At 41.1% G+C, this 25,892-nt stretch overlaps 1 protein-coding gene and 1 long non-coding RNA gene across 2 annotated transcripts in view; one reads left to right on the top strand and one right to left on the bottom strand.

The window, feature by feature from the left end:
- TMEFF2 (transmembrane protein with EGF like and two follistatin like domains 2) overlaps positions 1-25,892 on the bottom strand; it is a 281,771-nt gene that overhangs the window by 135,668 nt on the left and 120,211 nt on the right. The window lies entirely within an intron of this gene.
- LOC120312521 lies at positions 3,962-8,370 on the top strand. The gene is made up of 3 exons (XR_005557912.1): positions 3,962-4,047; positions 4,223-4,307; positions 8,296-8,370. It is a non-coding gene; the product is annotated as an uncharacterized LOC120312521 (long non-coding RNA).

The raw sequence follows: 25,892 nt of genomic DNA, 5'->3' as shown, positions 1-25,892 counted from the left end.
GCTCAAGTTGACTCAGCCTTCCATTCTTCCGAGGTCGGTAAAATGAGGACCCAGATTGTTGGGGGCAATACACTGACTCTGTAAACCGCTTAGAGAAGGCTGTAAAGCACTGTGAAGCGGTATATAAGTCTAAGTGCTATTGCTATAAATATACTGTTGGAATATTCATGAGCAGGAAGAGTCATGTGGTAACTCAGTCAGCCAATGTGAAGAAAGTGCTACTGAGTCTGTGCAAAAGGTATTGAGTTAGGAACTGGATTTCCAGTCTCAGGTCTGTCTCTGTATCTATCTGTAAGAAGTCTTCAATTGAGCTATGTTGTTGTAAATAAGAATATATGGTATTGTAAATATTTTGATATAAATATAAAGAAGTTATTTTGAATCAGCTAAATGCAGTCAACTCTGAGAGCTTCTGATTTATTTTTCACCAATAGAGAAATTAAAATTCTCTAACAGGTTAAGGGCCCAGAGCTTACTAAGGACTGCATTGTAATTTAAAGCTGGAAGAAATTGCCTGTGTTTAGAAAGTATAAGAACAAGGCAGAATTAGCAGAATGGCTGCAATGGAATTTAAAGAAAGCTGTGTGCCTCGTTTGGGCCAGAAGAATTACATTATATGGGCTGCAAAAATGGAATGTTTGCTGAAAGCTAAAGAGCTGTGGTATATTGTAGAAAATCCATCACAAGTATTTGCTACTGCTGATTAGAAGAGTCATGATCGAGCAATGGCTTATCTCATCTTGAATTTAGATGAACAATTTCTAAATGTTGCAAATTTAAAGACTGCAAAGGAGATTTGGTTGAAGTTGAGAGCTGTGCATGTGAATGTTTCTGCATGCAATATAGTGCAATTGTCAAGAAAACTTTACAGGGCCTATTTTCAACCAGGTGAATCTGTGGAACAGCATTTAAATAAAATGCAAAGTTTATTTTTGGACTTAGAACAACATGGGATTAAATTCCCTGAGTCCCAGAAGGTTTTATTGGTGTTGAACAGTTTAGATAAAACCTGGGACACAGTTCTGCAATATTTGAGTGTAAAGAAGAGCAAGAACTAAATTTTGAGGCTTTAAAGGCATGTTTGCTTAATGAACAAGAAAAGCGCCATTTTAGAAGCAGCCACGAGGAGGTGAAATTCCTGAGGAGGGGGTCACTTCGGTGGGAAGATAACAGCGTTCCATGCACTTTGGCGTATAGCCATGCTGGCCACATGACCATGGAAATTGTCTTTGGACAAAGATAGTTCTCTTGGGCAAGAAAAGGAGATGATCACCATGCTCTACAGTCAGACACGACTGACAGGGAAACCTTTACTTTTTTATAAGTAAATACACATATTTTTTAATAAAAAATGTCGATAGCAATAAGCTTTAGAAGTTTATTATCTGCATATTTACAAATGCAAAACATATATTGAATTACAGCAGTGGCTCTAGGTTAGTCACAACCAAAACTTGCTTAGAGACTGTGTTTATGATGATTTTGGGTTACTGAGTTGGGTTGGTGTGTGTGTGTATGTGTGCGCGCGTGCACGCAAATCCAGTGGATTTCTGTAACCAGGTCCCTGGGACATAGTTACCCAAGAGAGTTTCTGCTGCCTTCCAGAATGCGGGGGTGCAAAATTTGACCTATAAAACTCGAAATGATTGAGGTGTTCTACACTTTCTACAGTTTCTCTCTGATTTTTACAGTCTGCCCAGGGCAATCATTTGGCATTGTCCTCTGTGACTCAGAAATAGATCCTGAGATTTTGCACTTAATTAGTTGTTCACTAGCTGGAAAATGCCCTTTTCTGATAATCTCCCAAAGGAAAACTTTGGAGGAGGCAAGGTGGTTAAATGGAGTTGGATGGAATGGAATGAAACTTTGCAGGGGGAGGGAATGGTGTTTAGCTTTCTGGTTCACCTTCTGAATAACAGTATTTCAAATGTCACCATTTTGTTGTTGGCACAAGAAACACATGTCACTCAAAAATGAAGATACATACTACACTAAGGAAGCTAACAGTAAATTTAACAGCTCACACTAGGAATTATTTTAAGGGCACAGTGACTTGCAAGAAAGTTGAGTTTTTCCCTTATGTACAAGCAAATATAAACAAATCAATGATAGCATTTAAAAAAAGTGTATTTCAAGTTGCACTATTTATAAGGGCAGGATGGTGGCGCATAGCTCATGTCTTGGCACAAATGGAGCCTACTAGTGAAAATTATTTACTGTTCCCACTCCAGATTACTTGCTTTCAGAAATAAACTTGACTTCCCCCAACAAGCTTGTGTTTGGAGGAATTGCCAAGCACTTTACACTTGAAAAAAACATTAATGCCTATCTTACGTCTATGATGCTGATTCACATGACATGGCAAACTACTCTTTGGGTCCTTGTCTAATTCCCAGCTATTAACAGTATATGTTGATATTTTGTTTAATTTATGGATTGTTAGGAAAGTAGATTTGAAGTCAGGCACCTTTCCTCTGGGTTTTCTACCAGGCCTGGCAGAGTGGGCAAGCTCCAGGTATCATCAATAAAGCAATGTCATCTAGCAGATCCCTAGAACCATGTCTTCTGCATTCCGGCACTGCCCATTCAAGGCAGAATATTAATTTGGGGGCTCTGACATGGGTACAAATGTCCAGTTATGTTTATATTGTGTCTTGATGCAGTTCTAGTTGGTTTTTGTTTTCATGTAATCCTCTGCTTTTGTTGTTTGCTGCCCAGAGTTTCTTGGATAGCCATATCAATTAGATTAATAAAAGAAATAATAAATATAAATAAAAGTATTGGACCCCTTCTCCAAAGACTGTGCTCTCCCTCCTATTTAAAATGTCAGAATATATACTGCAAATTCTACACCAATTCTTTCAAAAATATTAGTTAGCTAGCTAGTTTGTGGATCCTATTTGAGTATGCAAACATTGTGGATGGGTTTGATAGGGCAAGATTCAAGCTTGTGGGATCTCCTTGCATTTTTTTTTTTTAACCAAATCTTGAAACCAGATACAAAACAGTGATTGCAATGTAAAAAGTAAAGCCAGGTACAAAATAGAAGGATGAGAGAGAACATGTCAGAACCAGATGTAAAATGGTGGCAGAATGGGGGAGTCACCTAAGTATGATGGGAAATATAGAAATGTGAATGAATGAAAAATTAAACAAACAAACACACAAGAATATAAACAAGGCAAAAGTCTCCCCATGCATCAGGAGCTTTGGTAATCTATATATATAGTACAAATAATTTTCTGTTTGTAAATTATTCTAATTCTAAGGTTCTGTTCAATTTATTAAATGGTAGGAAGTCACTGTGTGTGTCTTTTTAAATAACTGTGTGCCAAAAATATTTCATCGTGATCTACTCATGTCTGTACTCTCCTCTGCTATCATCCTGTGTGCCCCTAAATCCCACTGTTCGCAAACATTTCAGATAGCTGCGCTATCTCAGGTCAAGGAAACAAATGCATGTATTTTGCTACATACAGACATTGTGTGGCTATATTCAGACATTCACAAATCTAGCTCCATCTCAGGAGAGAGATCCTCCAATCCAATTATGATTCCAGACAAGTAATTAACTAATTCATATTGCAGAGTTGTGATCTGGCAAACCACAGGGCAAATGCTGCCAACCCAAATAAACAGTACTTAGGTTCCTGTTCTTTCATGGTGCCACTCATCCAATTTGTTACTGACATACACATGTTTGAAGCCAACTGCTATAATCAAAATCAACATGTTCTGCTAGCACTGCGGCATTTGAATATAAAGGCACATAGCAGACCAAAAGTGACAGACGCTGAAATGGAAAATAGATTGCAACAGGAGGCATATCCTGTCTAGATGGCAAAATGGGGAATATGCCAGTTGGTGGGTTGAGCCAATCTGCTTAAGAATCTAAATGAACCTTTTGGCCATTTAAATCATACTATTCACATCTTCTTGCTTGTGAATGGCTAACCCGGAGATAGTATCTTGCTACTGATCAGCAGGCATTCAGCAGAAAACAAACACCAGCATTTCATGGATGAAATAACACATAGTCCACTGGATGTGAGTACTGTATCCAACACGAACTAGCCAAAATGAGAACCTACGATTCAGCATATCTTGTGGGGCACATTTCAAATATTTTATTGGTACACAGGGATTCTTTCACTTATTTATACTTTTGCCAAGCTTTTTCAGCTGCATAAAAAGGGACTCATCTATTATGCTTTATTAACAGATCTTTATTTGCAAGAAGTGCCTCTCTCCTCAGTACTGGATGCAATGGCTTAGTCAATGAAACTTATGTAAAACTAATTTTCCTGGTAAGTTTAATTTATATTCTCTTCCACAGAAATCCTTTTTCTGGTAATCTAATGTTATGCAGAATTGGAATTCAGGACTGTTTGTAGTAATTTTGGTTTCTGAATAAACCTTCCTAAGCCATGTTTCCCCCCTATTTCTCTTCATTAGCTTCAAGTAATTAGGTCAGCCTAGAACAATGATCAGGCCTAAGGGAATGGAAAATACATTAGGGACATTTTGAATTATGCTTTCAAAATGCTGAATGCTTAAGTTTTATTTAGTAATTATTATAACCTACCTTTGATTATATGACAAGCAAAAGTTTCATTTTGAAGGGTTCAAAATCCAAATACACTTTCTTAATATTATTGTTAAGCAAAAAAAAAAAATATCAAATCAAGACACAAAACAATTCTTTAAATCAAATTCCTATGGAAGGAACGTTCTTTTTTCTTTATGCTGCCTGCACTATTTATAAAAATGAATCCACAGCAAGCATTGTTGGTCAAACTGGAAAAAGAAAGAGAGAAAGATAGAGGGACAGATTGTTACTCTCCATCTAGGAATATGAGCCCAGTTCTCAGGAGAGCTGTTTGCTATGTTGAAATAAAAAACTAACACACGTAATCAATTAGCCAAGCATCTGAGTGAAATTTTAAGCAGTCTCTTTCTCACCTCTCTCAGAAGAAAACAAGTGATTATATTTGCAGAGAAATATATTAACATGTTGCATGGCAGAATGAAAATGGGAAAAACAACCATAAAAAACTACTTTCAGAATCAACTCTAGCCTTGTGGAAGTATCTGCCTGGATACAGATGTAATTCTCCTCCACCTTCATGCCTATGAGCCTGGACTATGTTGGGAATTGTCATGCATTCAGTGCAAAAATCGGAAACTGCTTCTGTATGCATGTTTGGCTAAATATACTTTCAGAGTGATTAGAGCGAGTCTTATCAGCCTCTCCATTATTAGGAGCTTATAGGTGTAACAGCCTTGTTTTCTCTATTCTTTTCTTCAAATAGGAGGAGAGATTACATTAAGAAGGTGTCACAAATGTAAGGCTTTGCCTGGAACGCCAACATCACATGTTCTTTTAAACACACCAGAGCGCTCTCTAAAATAGGAGAGAATTACCTTCATTCCGTGAGATGGAATTTCTGAACGGGAAAACAAGCATCCAGTGTTTATATTATTGTTATTTATTAATACTCACAATTCTCATGTTATTAATGTGAGAATTCTCATTTCCCCTGTCACCAGTAATATATTCCTGCCCATAAATGGCTCACAAATAAATAAAATGACAAAATAAACCAGGAAGTAAATTGTTTGCTGTAGTGGTTAAGCAGAAGAGAGGAAACCAGGAGACTAGTCCCACCTTAAGCATAAAGCAAGCTCGGTGACCTTGGACCAATCCTTCCCTCTCAGCCCTAGGAAGCAGGTAAAAGCAAATAACTTCTGAAATCTTGCCAAGAAAACTGCAGGGACTTGTCCAGGAAGTTACCAGGAGGAAGGGAAGAAAGATGAGCCCTAAAACTTCAGTGTATAAACTTTGGTTATGGTATCTAATCTTTGTACCTCTCCCCCCCAAAAAAAATCCCTTCTAGCCATCTGTTGTGGTTAGGTGCCTGGATTCTTCACATTTGTAGCAGAAACTAGGAGTTACATTAATTTTGATCTAATGCCAACCCTAATTGGATGTAAAGATCCGTGCCTCCCACAATTATCAATGGTGACTATAAACAGAATCTGAAAATAAGCTGGAATTTGATTATCCTAAGCAACATTTTTTGCAGAATTATGATGTGAAATATTAATAAGGAATCATGTTGGTACCCTCATATATCGATAGTTGAGCTGCCCGGGGAGGTTTTTTTCCCTTCTATTTAATTATGTCCGATTCTCTGACATTGCTTGGACAAATGTCTATACTTCTGTTGGCAAGGTTTTTCAGAAGTGTTTTGCCATTGCCTCCAACCTAGAGCTGAGAGGTGTGACTGGCTCAAGGCCACCCAGCTGGCTCGGTATACAAGCGGGACTAGAACTCACAGTCTTTTGGTTTCTAGCTTGATGCCTTAACCACTACACCGAACAGACTGAAGAGTAAAATAACTTTTTTCTCAGAAATGGAATACTCCTATTGTGACCAGCAGCTACAAGAAAGTTTGGTTCTCATTGCCAACAACCTACAATGTGCGCTGTGGGAGACTCTGTGGATGAAAGTTGGTGGTCAACTTTCACAGATTGTACTGGACTCCCATTCACAGCTGAATGTATTCAAAACTGCACATTTATGGACTCACCTGAATCTTTGAGAAACATACCTGCTTTTATCTGTGTTGAAGTTAAAAAGCAATTTAAATGTAAAATTACATCAATTCAGTGGAACTCTGCACTACTTGTGGTGAGTCCTGATATTCTTTGATAGCAATGAGTTAAGGTCATGATCTTAAAACAGAAGCCTTTAAGTCATATTCATGGAAGCAGAATGAGCCTCTTGTTTGACAAGATTACAACTCCATATTACTCCAGGCAAACACAAGAGGTCTTGAATTTCTCTTGCTTCTTCAGTTCTAGTTCTCCAATAAAGTAATCCTATTCTTGTTGAGCACAAGTACTGAAGCAGGAATTTCCTATCACCACCTTCCAGTCTCTTGCCTTTCTCTTTACTAAAACAAGCTTTTAACTTAAGTCTCTTAGGTGACAAATGGTACTGTTAGTATTCTTTCTCACTGTAACAATAAATCATAGTGGAGTAGACATTTCATTTTCCAACTAGGTAACACCAACAGTGCTGGAGGAGTGTGGGGGTCTGTTTATATACAAGAGCTTGTCCTGCCAGCGTTGGTGGGGATGTAGTTTTTTTCCCTTGGAACTGCCAAAAATAAAACCACACACATACTCTTGCTTTCCTGACAGGGCAAGTTACTCTATATCAGGGTCTTCAAACTTGGCCCTTTTATGACTTATGGACTTCAACTCCCAGAATTCCTCAGCCAGGCACGTTGGCTGAGGAATTCTGGGAATTGAAGTCCACAAGTCATAAAAAGCCAAGTTTGAAGACCCCTGCTCTATATAAACAGAGCAAACTCCACATTCACTAGCAGCAAGCTCAGAGAGCACAAAGGACTCCGCTGTTCAACCCTGAGCTAGAGATCTCTCTTCTACTGGATAAATTGGTGTTGCTCAAAACAAGGGGAGTAGAAGACTGATAGTAATAACTTAAGAAGGAGGATAGGTTGATTTTGCTTGAGTTCTCCTCCTATTTAAATAACAAGCAACTTCCTGCAAATGAAAGCATTACAAAGCTAGAGAGAGTTTACATGACAAACATGGTGCAACCATGCATCAAGTTGCACAAAGAAGAGGAAGGAAGGCTTTGCCAACACGGAAGCCAATGATAATAGACGAAACATAAAAATAAAAGTTCTTGAATATATTGAATATGTTAGAAGCCCAGTGTTAGGATTTTTTTTAAGTAGCAACAGCAGTCTTTCTACGTCACCATGTATCCTTAAAATATTCTGTTTCCTTTATCCACAAATCGCCTGATTCAAAATAATGATTTACACTAATCATTGTATGATATATTTGGCTGTTCCTTTTCTTTCATGATCCTTATTTGGATTTCATCATTGGGGATGCCAGGTTTTGCAACCTGGCATTTAAAAATTAAAAGACAGGAGTATATTGTGAACTGCATAGCCAAATACTTTTTTTAAAAAAAATAAAGAAGGATCTCTCAAGTTAAGCTTGATTTCTTGGCAACAGTACAGGAGCAGTGTGCCATCACTTTCTTTTAGGATTTTTTTAAAACAAACTCCTCAGTTTAGCCTACACTTTAGTATCTTCTAGTAGTCTTCCATACAAATATTGTCTAGAGCCAATCTGCTTAGCTTTTTTGAGATCAACCAAGGTTACTAAAGTACTGTCACTTTCCTTCACCCCCTAGAATTTCTTTTATAAAACTTATATTTCATTCCATGCTTTGTTTAACTTCTCCAGCTCCTAGATCAAGCTATTAAATGGAAAAACGAAAATAACTTTGGTGTTCATAGCAACTGTAGAGGTACGACAAAGGGAGCTATGAAAGGATTTTCTGAACTCTGTGGCTTAGGAAAGATTGAAGAAGAAAGTACTTAAGGATATGTAAACTTGTCTGACAGATGAAACGGAAAAAAGGTAAGGTTATTTCAAACAATAAGTATGGAATACTTTAATTTCAAACCTGGAAAAACAGTTTTTAATTTTAGCTAAGCTCCACTTGATTACAGTTCCAAATTCCTTGATAATATACATTTTAAAATATTCTGATATATACTATACATATATACTATGTACTATACATACTAAATAGATGGGGAAGAAATGGAGGTAGTGACAGATTTTATTTTCCTGGGCTCCAAGATCACCTCAGATGGGGACTGCAGCCAAGAAATTAAAAGATGCTTGCTCCTGGGGAGGAAAGCTATGGCAAACCTAGACAGCATACTAAAAAGCAGAGACATCATCCTGCCAACAAAAGTGTGTATAGTCAAGGCCATAGTTTTCCCAGTTGCAATGTATGGATGTGAAATTTGGACCATAAGAAAGGCTGAGCAACAAAGAATTGAGGCCTTTGAACTATGGTGTTGCAAGGCATTCAAACCGATCAGTCCTAGAAGAGATCAACCCCGACTGCTCTTTAGAAGGCCAGATCTTGAAGTTGAAACTCAAATACTTTGGCCACCTAATGAGAAGGAAGGATTCACTGGAGAAGGGCCTAATGCTGGGAAAGATTGAGGGCAATAGAAGAATGGGACGACAGAGAATGAGATGGCTGGATGGAGTCACTGAAGCAGTAGGCGAGAACTTAAATGGACTCCAGAAGATGGTAGAGGACAGGAAGACCTGGAGGAATGTTGTCTATGGGGTCGCAATGGGTCGAACACGACTTCGCAATTAACAACAACAACAAATTTTAGTTGCCAAACTACACCTCCCAAATTGGATTTGGCTTATCTGTTGGTGGGCATATTTGAAAAACATACTGCAATACTTTCTTAAAATACTTTTATATCCCGTATATGTGCATCTATAAGTCCATCAACAGATAAGCAAACCCTCAAAATTTAAATCAAAATACTTTAAAGATTGCACCACACACAGATAAACCAACTGTGAAAATTATATATATTCACCGGTGGTGCAATTTTCATAATATTTTGGTTGAAAATTTGAAGGTTGGCTTTTCTGCGGATGGGCTTATATTCAAGTATATACAATAACATTCAGAGTTTGGGCAGGCAGAGTGAAGCAGTTGCCTCAGGGAAATAGATGCTGACTACTGAGTCAGTGAGATGGAGGACAGAGGTATAAAATGCACCACAACCAAATCTCTGCCTCCTAAACTAGTGGGCTATGCCCCCCCCCCTCTCTCTAGATGCAATGGAAGACTCAGTCCTATTATTAGTGTTGACAAAAAAATTAATTCCAAATGCAGTCCAAATGTACCTATCTTATCCATCATCAGAGACAACAAAATGCATTGGTGTAGCCCTGCTATGATCTAAAAACAAGGCACCTATCTCTCAACCAAATCAGTTCAATGCATGTTTAAAAAGCATGATTTTGCTTTACCACCTTTTCATCCCCAACAGAACCATAAATTAAAATAAACTAGATTAGTTTCTCTATAGATTAGAGTGGGAAAGTTTCTGTCACCATGATAGCATATTAAGAAATATGTTTCTGGACTCTCTCTTGACAGGCCATGATATTACCATATATTATATTCAGGGAATTTTATGTAAGGTCAGTATAAAGTATAAGAATTCATACCATATCAACCTGCTTTCTATGAGATGCAAGAGACAGGCCACCCATAGAAAACACTAGATCTGATCTGGGATCAACTGGAAATTCTCTGAGCTCTTGCAATCAAATGGTAGCAGTCCAATGACCAAGAGAGATCTCACAGCTGTGGGAAGCTGCTGAAGTCAGAAACTCAGAGATGGGCATAGTTCCCTGATTATATCTGCCCGCCCCACCAAATCCAGCAGAGAGGGCATACCGCAGGTCCCATCAACAAGGGAGAATTCTTGGCAGGTCCTAGGGAGCAGGGCTTTTCTGCTGTGACACCTGCTTTATGGAACATTCTCCAGCCTGAACTTTATCCATTTTGACTTCCCAGAAGCCACTCAAGATCTGGGTGTGCCATTAGGCCCAGAGTTCCCAGAAGAATGGTGAAATGTTGAGGTGGCTCCCCTGTTATTAACACTTGCTCTTCCCCCCAAAAAGCAGCTGCTACCAATCTCAAGCTAGCCGGCTTCTGCCTTGGAAAGAAGAGATGGTTTTCAGTGTGTGGTAGAGAAAGTGGTGACATAAAGTCATGAAGTAATTCTGAGGTGCTGTAGATGGAAGAAAAAAACCTCATGGTCATATAGAAAAGAAAAAACAAGATATTAATACATAGAAAAGCTAGCTACATCAGACCCTCCTATTCCCCCCCCCCCGATCTATCACTACTAGCCAGCACTAATTCCATCATGGGTCTGCCCTTGAAGACCTCCCGGAAATTACAACTGGTCCAAAATGTGGCAGTATGTGCAGTGATGCGTGCCCTTAGGTTCACCCATACAACAACTTCAGTTATATGAGCTACACTGATTCCCAGTTTTCTTGCAATGTTTATTAATCCACTGCCTATGAGCATGGACATCTCATTCAGCCAATTTCCAATCATGGGGGAAAAAAAAATCAAAACTAAAACCCTGTATCAACATTATAAAAGGATTTGCCACAGTTAAAAATGGCTGACACCCCTTTGATGAAATAATCACCTACCAATGGCTTGCAGTTTCATTCCCCTTGCGGTTGTCTAGGTGACCTTCACTTAACAAAAACAAGAACAAGAAACCTCAAATAGGACTTTATTGTCAGGACAAATGCCAAGACAACTGTCCTGTAGAAGACAAATGCAGAGGAACAGAAAGCCTTTTTTCCTTTTCCTCTCTTTGGGTCATTATGTGCAAGTGAATAGCCTCATGCTCACTTAGAAAACCATCAGCTGTGGAGTTGCTTTTCACAAACTATTGTCTTTGCCTATGAATTGTATAGCTGGGCAGGAGGGCCCCATGAAAACAGATTGAAGACTCACACTCGAAGGGAATAATGATAAGTGAAGGCCTTATACAGAACATCATTCCACTCATTAGGAACATTCACTTTCACCATTAATGGCACTGAGCAAGTGAATGAACAGAGTTGTGGATAAAATTTAAAAGACTTATTCTCAGTGTGATCATTAATAATTGTTCCACTACTTGCTACAGCGTTGGTATCTTAACTCAATTATATGCTTTATGATGTCACATGTGTGAATACTTTAAGGTAACGATGGCGTTTTTAATCAGAAAGCAATCTGGTATAATTTTTGTAATGTATGGGCAAACTGGAGTCAACTGAATTTGCTTTTAAAGTACAATTAATAAAAACAGGCTATTTATACCCTCAGGGTAATCAACCAGTTTCACAAAGGATACTTGTGACATAAATAAGGAGCAAATTGTCAGGTTAATCTATTTTTTTTTTGCTTTGCATAAGCAAAAGATTGCAGAGAATTACTCAACATACCCCAGGAGAATAGAAAATCAAAGGGCAAGAAGGACCAGTTTGTGCATTCCTGTATATTGCTAGATGTCTTGCTACACGACACCTCACTGTTGCACGCATAGGTTATCTTTAGTTAGAAGAATTGCGTCTGAAGCCATATGAAGTTTCAGCCTGTGTACATTCCTTGCTGTCAGGAAAAGTGAAATGGCAATTTCTGATGGCAAATTTTGAGAAGAAGGCAGGGCGTGGTGGTGAGGCACTGGCTAACAGAGCAAATGGCATTGCATGACTTGCTCAGCCCACCTCATAAGACTATTTCATTGCTTAGCATTAAAGAGTATTCAAGTACTTAAAATTTATTACATTAAAAAGTATTAATTTTAATACAAAACTAATAATTAATTAACTGATTAAGCATTAATCAGTTTCCATACATGGACTCATCTGCTCAAGAAGCCCAAAATGTGGGAAAACAGTTTATCACTTTTCCAGTTAGTTAAGGAAATACACACATACACAAACACATGATTGTGTGTGCGTGTGAATGAACTAACAATTGTATTTCAATCCTCCAAACCGAGGGCAGAGTTGTCACTTGTAGAGAGAATCATGCCGTCCCTGTTCTTCCTTTCTGAAAGGCTCTTGCCTCATGCCACTCACGTTACAAATGTCTCATCCTCCGTGCTGCTTCAGAGTATTATCCGCTGGACCATTCTGCCCTACCTTTTGTAAGCTGTTAAGCCCAGAGTACAATTTCAGTTTATTTGCCAAGTGATTACACAGCCCCATCAGAAAGGAAATCTGAGATGATGAATTAGGAATCCAGACACAGCCATCTGTCACATCTAATAAATGTAAGTGAGCCATGTGAATGTTTGGTCATTGTTGTAATGAGCAATTAAAACAGGAATGAAGCAAGATGTAAGTGATTTATGGCGGCTTCTATGATACACTGGGTCAGTTTAAAGGGTTAGGTTTGTGGTGATGTGTGTGTGCTGTGAAGACTTAATTTATTTAACTGCAGATTGATCCTTTAAGGATGACTCAACATCTTTAACTTGGTTATAGCAATGAATTTCAGCTGTGCTTTGAAAATGCCCAGTTTAATTACTCTCTGAAATTCAATCTGGATTCAAGATTCTATTCCCCCCCCCCCCCAGAAAAAGAAAAGACTCTTATGAATTTAAATAGGCAAGAATGATGGAATGGAAAAAGAGTACAATTCAATAAGGTGATGGGATTCTGCCCTTTTTAATTAAATAAAATTAGGTCCTCATACTCTTAACAATTTCCTCTTTCCTATATGGAGTGGAGTATTGAGGAGGAGGAGGAGGAGGAGGAGGAGGAGGAGGAGGAGGAGGAGGAGGAGGAGGAGGAGGAGGAGGAGGAGGAGGAGGAGGAGGAGGAGGAGAAGAAGATTTCCTATCCCAATGGTTAGGATAAACCAGGTCCATTCAAAGATCTGCATGATGTTGGGACTTTTACTAAAGCACACAATCAACAACACTGCACAAAATATTGCCCTTCTATCTAAGTGTCATATACACGGTATTCATAAGACAAAACGAAACAAAATACTGTGTGACTTCACTAAGGCCATTGACCTTGGCGCGTCTGGGGTGATCCAATTCAAAAGAGATGCAAACAAGTGTACAAGGGTTTGGGGATCCTGAACATGGTGCTTAGAAGATGCTTCAAATGATGGATAGAATTCAGGGAGGGAATCAATAAGCCAAATATATCAAGGTAGAGGTCACTATTGACTTTCTTACATGTATTCCCCAAAGCACTTGGGTGCCTTTGAAGTACAGCTGGTACTTGGTAGAGGCTACTTAGTTAGTGAAGATGAACATCTTTTATAATGTCTAAATAGGGCTTCATTACCTTTTTTCCTCTTCCTGGTTAACTCTTCTACTATTTTCACCACCTCCTAGTTTAGTGGTCTTTCCTTTCCTTTTGGTGCAGATGTTTCTTCCACTCATCTTATGTTTTGTTTTCTTTTTCTTGTTTGCTATTCCAGCTAAATGCAGCATGGGGAATATATCTGTATGGGTGTGAACTTGCAGTCTGCATGGGATGCTTGAGGGAGAATAGTTTTTGCCAGATATCTAAGTTCATCACTTACAGGTTTTAAAATTAGCCTCAGGGATGTTGGTTACCCATACCAAGATTGGTTCATGGAATTATAAAATAATTGAGCAATGGTATTCAGAAAATGAAGACAGAAGAGAGAGAATAGGTGTATTTCTACTATTTCTTATTCTTATGATTTGTAGCCTAGCATCTTACTCAAAATACTCAAGGAAGCTAGTGCTTAGCATGTTCACACCAAATATCTGTTTACTCTGTTTTTACTATTTTGTAAATAAACATTCTATCACCATCAAACCTGGGTAATTATCTGTGAAACTCATTTGCATGGATGGTTTGAGCACTTAGCTGGATACCTTTGCTGTTAGCACAGTAAGATCTTGACAGACTATTTGGTAAAAAAAATGATAGAAAACGTGAACTGTCCCCAAATATCTCTTTAGGCAGACACTGCTATATAACTGTAGGATGAATTGCAGACCTCTGTCATATTAGCTAACCATTCCTTTCACAACAGACTAATGCAAGTTATTCTGACGTTAATTTTCCCAAAATTGCCTCATGGCGGTTTCAATTAAAATTAGACCCAACTGTGCATCCAAATGTACAGTTGCATGTATTTTGGAAGCATCGTTGTGTGAGTTCTTACAGAAGACAGAACAGAGCTACGAAAAAATACAGATATATCAGCTCTGTGGTAAAGTTGTGGATTTCTGTGCATTCTTCTAATACCTACTTGAAATATTTTAACAATACTTTTCTTTTTTAAAAAAAAGTAACTATGAAATTTCCAAAAGAAGTGTATGTATGTATGTATGTATGTATGTATACTATTTGAGATATATGTACATACATATACATACATACATACATATATATAGCATACAAGTAATCTGGGGTGGTGATTAAGGTAGGAAAAACTTTGGCAAGCAGGATCCCAGCATAATAAATATACAGATAATCCTCACCTAAAGACATCACATGACCACAACTTACAACTTTCTGCTGGAATCATCATTGACTTTGCTTGTCAGAAGCCAGCCATAATGCTTGCAAACAGCGATCAGATGGAAAGCACAACACTGCAACGATCATAAACGCACACTTGTTGCAAAGCATCCGAATGGCCATGTGACTTCAGGGACACTGTGATGGTCCTTAAGTTTGAGCATGTCGTAGAACTACTTTTTCAGTACTGTTGTAAATTCAAACAGTTGCTAAAGAGGGCAGTTGTTAACCAAGGACCACCTGTATATTTATCTCAATTGCACAAAGTGGTTCTATTTTATGTTCATATGGTTTCATTTACACTGAAGAGTTTTATCTCCTTATAACAATTTATGCTTCTTTTAAATCCTAAATCCAGTGAGACTGTCCCATGGGATAAAACTTTACATTCTAGGTGCCAAAATATATGAATTAAGACAGAAACTTCATAATAACTGAATCCCTTCCTTTGTACTGTATTATTCTCCTGTCGTTTTGCTTGTATTTTTAATCACCAGCTATGTTTTACGTAGTTGAAGTGGGCAGGGTCCTTGGGACTGTTTATTAAATCCATGTCTCTCCTGGTTGGGTAAGCCTTCTCAGGAGACTACAGATGGGTTGTTTTGTGTTTCGGGATTCGAGGCATTGAAACACAACACATCGTAAATCAAACTTCTTTATTTCTCTTTAACTCCACTCCAAGCCACTGCAAAACAGGCACGCAGGCCTTTTATAGATTTCCAACCCCCAGGCAGTCCAGCCAATAGGAATCCCTGTTTCTTTGCGCCTTGCGCATGCGCAGTAGTCCGGTGCCAGCCAGTCTGGTCCCGGGTAGCTTTTAGGTTGCCCGGGATCATTTGCAACATTTCTGGGCTTGCTGAGTTCCCTCATCAGGCCCAGGACACAACACCCCTCCCCCCTAGATAGAACACACACCTTCCAATTTTTCACAATCATAATAATAAAAATAAAAAAATAAAATAATATTCCTGCTCACACGCAGGCAACATTCTTATAAAGTAATAGGGTTCTCTAACAACCCACCCTTTAATGTGGATTTCCTGTGTCTATCTTCTACCCCACATAGGTCCAACTCCTATCCTAGACTAGTAAGGTTTCCTTGTGCTGACAGGAACCTCACATATTCACCTAGGTGCTTAGAGGGGCCTTAGCCCTTTGTGACCTACGCAAAGTCAGGGAGAGTGCCTGGCCTGTCAGCTCACCTGCCTGGCTAGGCAGACCAGGACTTGTACTTAAGGGCGCCTGGCCTACTGGCCCGTCTGGTGGGATCGCTAGACCAGGACTTTTATGCACAAATTTTGCAGATGACCCCTGGTGAGGCGTACTGGCAGAGTTGCCAAGACTCTCTCCAGGCTCCATGAGAATGGAGGAAATTCCCCAACCCGCTGAAGTGGTTGAGGACTTCCAAACTTCCCTGGATGGCTCCAGGGAACTTAGTCCCTTGAGCCCGCAACCAGTCTCGGACGTGACCTGCATTGCAGATGTGCCCCAATACTCCCAATCCCCTGTGGCCACAGTGCCAGAGTCAGGAGTCGCCTCTATGGCAAACCCCTCCTCAGGAGAATTCCTGTTTGGCGCTCTTGGGATGACTTCCTCTTGGGAGCAATTGCTGATGCGCCGGACTCTCTGTTCAGTGTAATGGCTGAATTGTGAGGATTCCATTGCTCCTCCCCTGGGAAATCCCTAGCGACCTGTGGCAATTCCCAGGAACAGTGGGATTGTGTCTCAGAAGGTTGACTTGAAGTGTGACGTAGTTCCTGGGCCCCCTCCCCCCTGAGAGTGGAGGCAGGGGCGGAATCAACAGGGGACAACCGCCAGCGCAGTTGATTGATGTGGTACCGCAGGACGCGGCCATCTCCCAAGGTCACTTTGTATGATAGAGGTCCAGAGATCTTACAGATGACCTCAGGTACCCAGAGATGTCTAGGATCATAGTTCCTAGCCCAGACCGGATCGCCCACCTGAAGTCTCCGAGGAGCCCATGGCTGTGACATCTGGGATGACACCTGGTCGGGGTGCAATCTGTCTAACTTCGTGATGAGGCAGCGGCCCCAGCGGAGTTCAGCTGTGCACTTCCCCGTGGCAGTGCAAGGTGTGGTGCAGTGTGCAAGAAGAAAGTCTGCTAACCTGTAATGCCAGCTGCCATACGCTAGTCTTTTAAATGCGTCTTTGGTGGTGCACACTATTCTTTCTGCTTGCCCGTTGGCGGAAGGGTGGAAGGGAGCTAATGTTGCATGCCGTATCAAGTTGGCCTGAAGGAAAGCCTGGAACTCACAAGATGTAAATTGAGGACCATTGTCAGAAACGAGAACATCAGGAAGGCCATGGGAAGCAAAGATTATTCTAAGCACCTGGATAGTCCTAGCAGTAGTAGTGGAGGAGACAGGTACAACCTCTAGCCACTTGGAATGGCCATCCACAAGGATAGCATAATCTAAATGTATTGTTGACCAAGGGGTTTGTGTCTCCTCCCACCTGTGTACAGGGGCCTGAGGCATTTCAGGCTGGGATTGTTGGCACACCTGGCATCCGTGCACCTGGGCTTCGATAGCTTTATCAAGCCCAGGCCACCAGAAATGGCTGCGCGCAAGCGCTTTCATGTGCACTATGCCTGGATGTCCCTCATGCAGAGAGGACAAGACCTTAGACCTCAGTGAGGCAGGGATAACTACTCTACTCCCCGATAAAAGGCACCCATTAAAGGTAGATAGTGCGTGTCTCCTTTGCCAGAAACGTTGAAATGCAGCATTTGGACATGTGTCAGGCCATTCTGACAACATCCATGTCAGCATGCTTGCAAGTGTGTGATCAGTGGCAGTTTCTGCAGCCACATCCCTAGCATTGAGGGGAGATTCAGGCAACTCCTGAATGGAGAGAATATTAATAGCAGGAGCAGGATCTGCCTCTATCTGTTTTAGAGGTAATCTGCTGAGGCCATCTGCATGGCCCATTTCCTTTCCAGGTTTGTGAATTAAAGTGTAGTCATATGTTGACAGGAAAATAGACCATCTCAGCATACGTAGGGAAATAATGTGTGGTGTTTGTTTGTTTGTGGTAAACAAACCCAGCAAAGGCTTATGGTCTGTGTAGACTGTGAAGTGGCGGCCATATAAGAAATCATGAAATTTCTTTATGCCAGCCACTATGGCCAAGGCTTCTCTGTCAATCTGAGCGTAATTACATTCTGCAGATGACAGAGTCCTTGAATAATAGGCCACAGGGACTTGGGTCGCATCAGCCTTCAGGTAACTGAGTACAGCACCCACCCCATAAGGGGATGCATCACAAGCGATGCATACAGGCAGTTGCTCATTAAAATGGGCTAATACCGCATTTGATGAGAGCAAGGCCTTGACCTGCTGAAAACTCCTGTCACGGACTTCAGTCCATTGCCATGGAGCTTGCTTGTCCAAGAGCTGGTGTAACGGCTCAGCCACAGCAGCCTTATGGGGAAGGAAAGCATGATAAAAGTTAAGAAGTCCTAAGAAAGCCTGAAGTTCGCTCTTGGATTTGGGACTTGGGGCCTCCTAAATGACCTTCAATTTAGACTCTGCAGGGTGGATGCCTTGAACATCTATTTTAAAGCCTAAAAATTCTGTAGAAGTAACACCAATTTTACATTTGTCCTTTTTTAATTTGAGGCCCACTTGACGGAACCTCATCAACACAGCCCTTAATCTTTCAGCCAAATTCTGCGATGACTCCCCTGCAATGAGGACATCATCAAAGTAGGGGCAGACCCCCGGTATACCCCTGAGTGTGCGCTCTATGACTCTCTGGAATATGCCAGGAGCAACATTCACCCCAAATTGTAACCTTTTTATTTTAAAAACGCCCCTATGGGTCACTATTGTTTGGGCTTCAGCAGTTGCCTCATCAACAAGTAGCTATTGATAGGCCTGTGCTAAATCAAGCTTTGCAAACAGTGTTCCCCCTTTAAGGGAGGCCAGAATATGACTCACTATTGGTACAGCATATGCATGCTGTTGCAAAGCTGTGTTCAGAGTACACTTATAGCCTGTGCAAATTCAGACTTCCCCGTTAGCCTTTAAAGGTGTCACGATTGGGGTTTTCCATGGACTTGAGTCCACAGGTTCCAAGATGCCCTGCTGAAGCAGCTTGTCCAGTTCAGCATCAGTCTTGCCTTTGAGGGCGAATGGCACCCTCCTAGGCTTAATCCTAACTGGTGCAATGTTTGGGTTTAATCGCAGTGCGATGGGAGGCCCTTTGTATGAACCAAGCTCTGAACTAAACACATCCGCAAACTCTTTGCAGACTTCTGCAAGTCCTGGAGTTTGCAGACTATTCAGACCAGTCACCTGAATTCCCAGGGCCTCAAACCAGTCGAGTCCAATTAGACTCGTACAATCACCCCCAACAACCACCACATCTAAGAGACCTTGGAAAGCCTTACGCTGCACCTTGAGTGTGGCTTCTCCTAATACATTAACTTTGAATTTTGAAAGTCAGTAAGAATTAGGTTCGATGGCCTGAGTTTGACTTGACGGCCGCTACTGCAGCAAATCCTTTTAAAAGTATTTGTGAAATGATCGATAGAGCAGACCTGGTGTCCAGCTCCATCGATAAGGGAACCTCTTGTAACTGTACATCAATGCGAAGCTTCTTTTTAAGGGGCTTGTGTGTCCCCGTTCGCAAGATGCTTCTACGTGACATGCAGAAACCCATCCTGTGTTGGCTGGGGACCCTGGTACTTTCCGAAGGGATTCTTCCCGAGGTTGCACCTGCTGGCGACCCAAACAAACGATGGCAATGTGGCCTTGCTTACCACATGCCCGGCAAATGGCGGAGCGGAACCGGCAGTTTGTGCACTTGTGGCATCCTCCGCAACTGAGACACTGAAGGGCTGCTAGGGCCTTGTCTGGTTTTTCTCACGGTCTTCTCACTGGTGAAGGCTGTCCACCTCCTCTTCAGGATCTGAGTCTTGGACTTCCTGAGTGACCTCTTGATGGACGGTCGCGATGGCTGGAGCATTTCTGGCAAGCCGCAGAGCCTGCACAGCACCGCCTGCTGCTTCTTCAGCTGCAAATTCACGTAAGACATCTTGGAAGGTGACTTCAGCTTTAGCAAAGATTTTTTGTTGCAGCTCCCTGCTTCTCAGGCCGCAGACGAAATGGTTTTGTAAGCGTTCTTCCAGGTCCTTGAATTCACAAGACTTGGCAGCTTGTCTCAATGCAGCAATGAACTCAGCAGTGGACTCACCCGGCTTCTGATCCCTCTGCTCAAAAGCATGCCTCCACGCAATCACAGAAAGCTTGTGGTGGAAATGATCCTTCAGCATGTTTTTTAGGTCTGTATAGGTGACAGACTCCAGCGAGGCTACCAGGTTCTCGGCTATATCGAAAGTGTCCTGACCGCAGACGCACAGCAGGGTTGCTGCTTTCAAGCCGTCTTCCCGAACCTGGTTAACCCTTAGGTAATTTTTCACTCGGGCCACATAGGAGTTCTAGCGTTCCGGGTGAGAGATGTCGAACTTGGACAGATGTCCAATCTTTGACATCTTCTGCTTCAAATGCCTCGTTGCAAACCTTTGTTGAGGGGAAGGGCCCATTTGCCAAACTCACCTCCAGCGATGCTGTACTGGCAAATGAGTGCAGAGCTGGACGCCGATTCCCAGGCTTCAGGCTTTTCAGATGAGGCTTATCCTCTTCTTACTGCCTTTTTCCTTGCAGCGATCCCACCTTTGTCACCACTTTTGTGTTTCGGGATTCGAGGCATTGAAACACAACACATCGTAAAGCAAACTTCTTTATTTCTCTTTAACTCCACTCAAAACAGGCACGCAGGCCTTTTATAGATTTCCAACCCCCAGGCAGTCCAGCCAATAGGAATCCCTCTTTCTTCGCACCTTGTGCATGCGCAGTAGTCTGGTGCCAGCCAGTCTGGTCCCGGGAAGCTTTTAGGTTGCCCGGGACCATTTGCAACATTTTTGGGCCTGCTGAGTTCCCTCATCAGGCCCAGGACACAACAGGTTGGATCCCTGAAATTGTAAATGCATGCTTGCAAGAAAGAGCAGAGAGGGGTCTCCTCTGGCTCTTAAGAGACGATGGCCCAAGAAGCTATTCATAAATCCAAGAAGACTTCTGTTTTCAGGGAAGGTGACTGCCATTCTAAACCCCTAGAGGAAATAGATTATCTGATGGCATTTGTGGACCAAGAGAGCATTTGCATAAATCCATCTTGTGCAATGGTTGTACGATTCTAGAATCAGCAGGCCTCACTCATACTCACTCATGCCTTGGCTACCTGCCCATCTGGGCTATTGCAACATGCCCTTGAGGATCATTTAGAGAAGGGGTGTCAAACTTGCAATGCCAAAGTTATGAATGCTAATAATACTTTTATTATAAAGTTGCCAATAACAAGAATTTTGCAAGTAGAAATGTGCATCTTCCCTCCCAGCCTTTATGTTCAAGATAGCTACGGGTAGGCAAGTCTGAGATGCTTTCTCAAATTACATTCTTGATTTGGACTCATATTTCTATTATCAGACCATTATCCAGGCTGTAGCTCTTCTTCCTGTTCCTCAAGGTTATTCTCATAACCCAGTGATGGCAAACCTTTTAGAGACTGATTGCCCAAAAACCGCCTCGCCCCTGCCCCTTCCCTGCCTCTCCACGCCCTGCTACAGCAGATTGCCCAAGTGGCCCAACAGTGTTATGGCAGCCACGCCCTCTGTCTGCACCCCGCAGCATCATCTGTACACGATGGGGCACGAGGGCGGAGTCTTGTCCCCGCTGCCCAGCTGCCATGTTCTTGTCTGTGCTGCTCCCCGCGGGCTGCACCCAGGGTGACTCTCCTCTGGGGGGCTGCTGGTGAGGAGAGGCCACGGGAGTGGCGGGGCTGGGGCAATGGCGGGCGTGCCCACATAGAGGGCTCTGAGTGCTGCTTCTGGCACCCGTGCCATAGGTTTGCCACCACTGTCATAACCCATTACAGACTTCCATAAGCTTCTGGTGCAATTCAAGGGGCTGGTCATCACCTGCAAAGCCCTTCATAGCACCAGGCTGAGTTATTGTTGGAATCACCATCTTGAATTACCTCTGTTCATCCCAGGAGATCTGACCTTCCTTGCCAAAGTTGTTAAGTGAATCTGGCTTCCCCATTGATTTTGCTTGTCGGAAGGTTGCAAAATGGAACCACGTGACCACGGGACACTGCAACTGTCATAATTATGAATCAATCGCCAAGCATCTGAATTTTGATCACGTGGCCATGGGGATGCTGCAATGGTCACAAGTGTGAGAAACAGTCATAAATAACTTTTTCAATGCTGTTGTCACTTCCAACGATCACTAAATGAACTGTTGGAAGTCGAGGACTGCCTGTATTATAATTTGTTGTCTTGTTTTGTTTCTGTTTTTATGTTTTTTTACCCTATGTAAGTTGCCAGACTTCCCATTTGTGAGTTGGGAAGCCATATAAATTGTATAAATAAATAAATCTAAAATATTTAAAGCATAGCATGCTTGGAGATAGAAAGCATTAAAAAGGGGACAGTAATTGAAGAAAGGAAAGTATGACAAAAAAAAAACGAAGACAGTGACGGATTTATCTCTTTTTAACAATTAAAAGTACTTTCAACTAAAAAAATCCCCAAACCTTACAACAATAAAGAATAAGGTTAAATGCATCCTCAGCTACTCAATACAGAATAGTCGCAATATTTATATCTTTCTCAGAGCTGCTTAACAGCTTTCTTTTGTCTAGCAAAATTGTAAGAAAATCCTTTGCTTTGCTACTAATGTCCATATCACAGTGATTCAGACTGCAGAAGGCATGATTGTTATCCTTTCTACCCATTGTTATAGTAGATGTAGAATGTGTTCCTCTGAAAGTTTTAAATTAAATGAAGTCTTTTGTCTTAGCATTTTGAAAATGCTATAGAAGGGCCACGACACACTGCAGCACCACAGCACTAAGAAAAGCATAAGAGAAACGGCTGCTTGATGTCTTTCTTCATAACGGCTATCCCAAAAACTTCATATTCCGACACATAGCTCCCAAACCACCACACACCACACAGCTGACTGCCATGCAAAAACTAACCCTACCACACACAAAAGGGGTGTCAGAAATGACAAGCCAGAATTCTCCAACCCCTAGGAATAGTGATAGCCCACAAACCCACAGCCACACTCCGCCAGGAATTATCCAGAACCAAACAAGACACAGAAGGATGAAAGAAGCATGTCATCTACAAAGTCAACTGTAACGATTGCAACCACTTCTACGTGGGACAAACATCACATCAATTAAAAAACAGGATCCATGAAAACTGGCTAGCAGTCAAACGCCACTATCCCAAATCCCTAATCGCTACCCACACTGTTACCAAACAACACCAATTCAATTGGAGCAACACTAAAATCATTGGCCATGCTACCACCTGCCATGCTTGGGAGTTCATTGAAGCTTGGCACTCCACAAGCAATTCCATCAACAGACACACTGATTTACAACCAGCATACGAACTCCTCAGAATCCAAATCAATCAAACAGCCATCAACAGCACTAACCCTCAAGCCCTTCTCCCCCTCCTTAGCGGTTCACCTTCCAATGACCCTGACCTGATATAATCTCCCTATCATAGGACCCATTACCAGCCTCCTACTGATGACTCACTCCTCACTCACTAATTCACACCCTCCAGTGTCCCTGACTTGAAGTACTTCCCCATCACAAGCCTCTCTCTGATGACTCACACCTGGCCCATCACAGGACCCTCACTTGACACTCCCACACCTGAAGCCCTTGTATAAGTAGAACACTGATACTGACATCCCCTAAACTCCACTGAAGATGTTATCTACCCTGGAAACGAAATGTTCGGAAACCAGCCCTCAAGCTCAGAGAACGAACCTTCACCCTCATCCTACACCTGAGCTACAGATATTCGCCACTATTGCATAATACCTCTATTTGAACTAGCATCACAAAGGAAAATGATGGCTGAAAAAGATGGTGATGCTTGTTTAAGTTTGTGATTTTCCAATTTAATGGTCTTAATCTTGTGATCAAATCAAAATTCAAGGGGAAAAGTGGATGCATGGCAAAAAAAAAGCTGAAAGCAATAGTGGTGGTCAGGACTTTTGGCTGAGTATGAAATGATCAATGATTTTTGCAAAAGTATCAATGATTTTTGCAAAAGCATTATTTTTTGTTGGACTGTAATGAATGCCAACATAGACAGAAGTCGTAGTAGAAATCATAGTATTATGGGAAATAATGGGCAAATCCTCTGAATCTTAGCCAGAGATCTGTAGAGCTTTCAAAAAGATAACTCTTACACAAAAGATAACTCTTACACAAATCCTTCATCATCACCTGGATGCAAAAAGACTTTGTAAACAGAAAAAGCAAATCAGATCCAAGTCAGACAAGCAATTACATATAATGAAATAAACCAACCGCTTTTGAAGTCCACCAGTCATTAATATTGCTGCACAGCCTATAATTAGTTAACTAGGGATGTTTTACGAGGGAATTGTTTAGGCTTCACATTTAGAAAGGGTCCCATCCCACAAATAGTTCAGGCAGTGATGCTATTCAATTGAACTATAATTTCAGGAGCTATTTCAGTATTTCCTCATATACTTTTGTTTGCTGGGCCACTGATTTCAATGGATAAAATTATTAGAGAGAAAATTCTTACATCAATATATAGGAGGATCAGTATAAGAAAAAAGTACTAATAGTGATTATCACTGCATACCTTGATCTTATTCAGCTACAGTGATATATATCACAGATCTCCTGGTTTCTAGCCTGATGCCTTAACCACTACAACAAATGGGCTTTCTACTTTACTATAAGTCTGAGGTAAATACAGAATCTTGGAAACTAAGAAGAACATCCTGCCCTCATTTGTAGTGGGTTCATTAACCTCTTTAAATTGCTTCTTCCCTTCATATTTGAGCTGAGCTCCTGTTTATGACGTAAGGTATCAACTGACTTGCATGCTTCAAAGTATTGTCTATTGTCTGCATTCCCATCCACCCATTTCTTGGCCACCCCATAGTCTTCCACAAGCAGGGAGGCTAAATTGAGTATTCTACCCCCAGAGTCTCAAACCAGCCTTATTTACCTCAGAGGTGGTATAATATGAGAAGTTTGAGGGCATCAACTGAGTCTTTTGCAAGGTCTAGAATTGTACAGAACACATAGAAACAAGGCGCACCATAAATAGCAACAAAGCACTAGGTAAGAAATGGGAAGTGGGAATATCAGTGTTTGGAGCTCTAAATAACTGTAGCAAACAGAAACAGAAGAGCTTAAATTGGTTCTGAACTTTATAATTGCAACAGGAACATTTCATCCACTAAAAGTGAATATGCTGAGGTGGAAGGTAGGCGTTGTTTTTTAACTAATTTTCTACTATTTCACTGCTTTCTATTTATGTGGTATGTAGTGTTAGCTGCTTTTCAAACTGTGCTAACACATTGCGAACTGCCCTGGGAACATGAGCAGCTTATAATTTTTTAAAAATGAATGGTTAATTAAATAGATATATTCTGCTTCAAAATCATTCTGTGATGCACTTGAATTATTTCAGACAGGATCTATTTAGAAATTAAAATTGAAATGAAAATCTCCTGCTAATTTATGGTTTACAATCTAAATGTCCAATGACCAAACAGATCAGGATTTCTCTATGTGACTTTCCAGTGTGTTAGTCGACTGTGACTCCCTACCAGTTGAGGCTCTTGGATTGGCTCTATAGGTTTTTCTGCAAAAACATGTGAATATGAACATAATCCAAACCTGCATGCCAATGGCTATTAAATAGTTCACTGCTGGAATTTTCTAAGGTTTCTAAAAACCTGTTTTCAGACACTTTTTAAGGAAGGATTAATAGATTTCCACCATTCTGTTTCTGGCCCTAAAGAACA

This window comes from Crotalus tigris, unplaced genomic scaffold, assembly GCF_016545835.1.
Source record: "Crotalus tigris isolate CLP2741 ecotype Arizona unplaced genomic scaffold, ASM1654583v1 scf7180000018515.689212, whole genome shotgun sequence".
In the NCBI taxonomy this organism is placed as follows: Eukaryota; Metazoa; Chordata; class Lepidosauria; order Squamata; family Viperidae; genus Crotalus; species Crotalus tigris.
Note: the sequence above shows the minus strand (reverse complement) of the source record. Positions and strands in the feature narration are given on the sequence as shown.